Here is a 3,757-nt window from a genome sequence, read left to right on the forward strand (position 1 = left end):
TCTCTCTCTCTCTCTCTCTCTCTCTCTCTCTCTCTCTCTCTCTCGACACCTCTGATTAAATGACTTTCCGGTCCTCGGTAAACTGACTCTGTGGTGTGGGAACGGTCACGTACGCTCACGTCTATCAGAGAGGTTCGGGATTCTTTTATAATTGATAGAGGAAGAGCTTTCTGGAGATGGTCGTCTTTCTTGCCGGTCGGTTATTTCTTGCTGTAGTCCTCCTTTCTCCCCATCAGTGAATGGCCATTGTTGAGTCGATGCGCTTCTATTTAATCCAGGCACTCGAGCAAACTACTAGAAATGATTGCATGGAATTGGCCGGAGACCCCTCCCTCTCTGTACGCGTATCCTGCATGCCATCACCATCATGTCTCTCGCTACTTCTTCATGGACGCACACAGTTTTGTTTTCGTGATGTGACTTTCCGTAGTTCAAATAAATACTGGTCTCTGGGCAGCGGAAGTCCTCGATCTTTCCACTTCGACGACTTCTTTTTTCTTTTTCGTTATTATTTCCGCGTTACTGCATCCGAATCTGTTTCATATCCATCATTGCCATTTTCGGGCTGGCTTGAAGGGAAACTGCAACTCAAAAGCAACTCACGCAAATGATATTAACAGACGTCTGTGGTGCCGTGACTAGATGCTTGGCTGTCGCACGCAGAAAACCCGAGTTGGATTCTCGAGTTGAGAGAATTTTTATTGAGTTTCTTGGTCTTTCTGCTGGTCTATTGTGCCCGGGCTGGCCCTGACAGGCAAGGCTAAAGCCTGCCTCCTAAATGGTCTAAACTGCATCGACAGAGGGCCTAAGATGAATAGAATATATAAAATGACTTTTAAAAAACGTTGATTGGCGTCTCTGTTATTCAAACCTACCGTGCAGTATTGTTTCTATCGATGCGTTGCCTTAAAATATTTGTTTAGTTCAATTCAAGTGCCTCCCCGTCTGGTCAAGTGGGAAAAAGTAACAAATTCCTCTATCATTTCCTTTACTTTGTTCATTTTTTTCCTCAAATAAAAACTTCTCATACAACGTGTATTTTTGTCTATCAAGTTCCGATTCTGTTTCTATGTATATTTTGGACGACCTGAAATGTCCTTTTCAAAAGTTATCTATGTATTTCTAGATATGAATGGCAACAGATGTTGATGTCTAATGTTGCTATGACATTTGCTTGATTGATTTTTGTTTTGTTTTGGGTTTTTTCTTTTCTTTTACGTTTTTGGTTGTTGTTTTTTTCTTCACACGAGATATTGACTTTTTTCCCCAGCTGAAATTGATTGTTTGCCATTGCTGAGCAGCGGATTCTTTGTTCGTAAATTATTAAAATCCACAGCCTTCCAACGGGATCGATTGTGTTTCCTTTCACAATATGTATTGTTTGAGGTGTGTTTTTTTTCTTTTCACCCCTGTTGTTGAATGCTGTGAATTGCATGTTTGTTACATGTGTTTGTACCGGCGTCTGTGGTGTTGCAGTCAGGCGTTTCATTGACTCTCGCAGGGGACCCAAACTCGATTCCCGAGTGGGAAAGATTTATATAGAGTGTCTCGGTCTTTCTGCTGGGATATTGTATCCCTTCCAGCCCGGGTTGGTCCCGACAGGAGGGGCCCAACAAACCCGCCTCATGAATGATCTAATTTGTGTCGATGGAAACGTAAAAGCATCCACAATTATTTTAAAATGTTACGCGTTTTTGTCACGGTGTCTGTGATGCAATGGCTAGGCTCATCACTTTTGTGCGTGGTTGGTTGGTGGATGCTCTGGTTTGGTTTGCTCTTTCTTTCGTATCAGATTTGTATCGCCTTTATCTTTCCTCCTTTTTCTATGTGCATGATGCAATCTAGTGACACCTCTAATCTTCGACACTTATGCGACTTGATTGTGTTGCAAGTGCCGTAAAACGCTTAGTAAAACTTAAACTAAAAGAAGTTTTTGTGCCCAAAAGTTGCGAGTTCATTTCCCGCGAGAGGAAGTCATTTCATCTAGTCCTATTCAGCCAGGGCCGACTTTGACAAGCAGCGTCGAAACAGGCTATCTTTTTAAATAATCTAGGTCTAAACTACCACCAAAACAGAATTAAAACAGAAAAACCACCAGTATGCTTGCTTTGCGATAACGTCTACGAAACAGTCCAACATCTGCTCTTTGAATATCCCAAACTACCAGATCTCTAGATGTTGTTGATAAGGACGTATAAAGGTTACAGTTACTCCATCATAAATACAATTAAGTTGAGAACCTAAAAGTGACAAAATACATGTACTTAAGGTTCAGAAGTACCACAGCATCTTCACCAAGTTATATCTTTCAGGACATTACTGATAATGGTACCTGCGTTTTTGATATAGCAGGTACGTGCGTTACTGTCACACGCGGGAGACCCGAGTTTGATTCCCAAATGGGAAGAACATTTGTGTCGAGTATCTTGGCCTCTCTGCTGGGATGTGTCTCTTATCCCCCGTGTGACCCTGACAGGCAGGGTCGGAACCTCGCGTCCTAATAGTCTAAATTGTGGGAATGTGTAAAAACGCCTACATTAAAAATAGTGATACGGTGTAACATAAAGCATAACAGATTCTGAAACCGATCTATCATGGATATATCACGGAAGTGTTAATTCCTTTCTTGGGTCTCATTTCAAGGAAAGGTATCGCAGATAGGAGGCTTTAGAAATTCAAAATGGTTATTTCACCAATGAGGGGTTGATTTTAGATATAAATAAAACAATGCATTATGACATGTAATAAAGCAGTAACTCATATTTGCAATCTCATAAGCAAAGGTGAAAAGTTCAAACACGTTCAGTTTTGAATTCATAGATATGTATACATCTGATGGTAAATTGTAATGCACCAAAGAAAAAGAATTAAGAACTTCAATAGCTAAAGACAGTTTTCAATATAATGAGTCCAATCCTGAAGAAGAGAAACGTCTCAAGGACTACCACAATAGGAAATGTTTCATGTTATTCGTGGTCAACACTTTTACACCGCTCAGAACTCTGGACAATTACTGAAGATCGTAGAAATGAACCTAGGGCAAAATAAGTGTTTTGTTTGGGAAACTGATGAGAATTTTAAAGAAGAGAAAGAAATCATTAATTAGGTCATGCTAAAGAAGGCTGCGTAGGATATTCACTAATAAAAACGATAAGGAAGAGAAAATAATTTAGTTTGCAGGACACTTGTAGCAACATAATAAAGTCCTTGAACTTCTGGCTTTCAGTGGAAATCTGAAACGCAAAAAGAGTAGGGGCAGACTAAGAACAACTTACTTAGGGAACATTAACAGTCAGTTGGATGACAGGGAGACCAAATTAATAGGCTGGGTTATTTAGAGAGCATCCCAACGGAGAAATGAGTGGGTAGCCATAACTGTCGATTTCTGCTTCAGGTCTGACACTCGATGATAATGATGATTTTGAATACCTTTTCAATGGCCAGATTTAGGCCTGCAGGACCGTAAAACACACAAACACACAGAAATGCACACACACACATACACACACACTTAAAATGTGTGTGTGGGGGGGTGTGGGGGGTGTGTGGGGGGGGGTGTATAGATATATAGTTACTTAACAGTAGAAGTAATAATGATAAGATAGTAGTAGTAGTAGCAGCAGCATATGATATCCTGCGGGTGTAAGCTACTGAAATGAAATTTACTTCATCTCTGAGCAGCATGCTTCTTCCGAGACGATTTTATTTCAAGCTTTTTGACGTGATAAGATAAACATCCTACATCCCCCCCCCCCCC

The sequence above is a fragment of the Aplysia californica genome, unplaced genomic scaffold (genome assembly GCF_000002075.1).
Source record: "Aplysia californica isolate F4 #8 unplaced genomic scaffold, AplCal3.0 scaffold00053, whole genome shotgun sequence".
In the NCBI taxonomy this organism is placed as follows: domain Eukaryota; kingdom Metazoa; phylum Mollusca; class Gastropoda; order Aplysiida; family Aplysiidae; genus Aplysia; species Aplysia californica.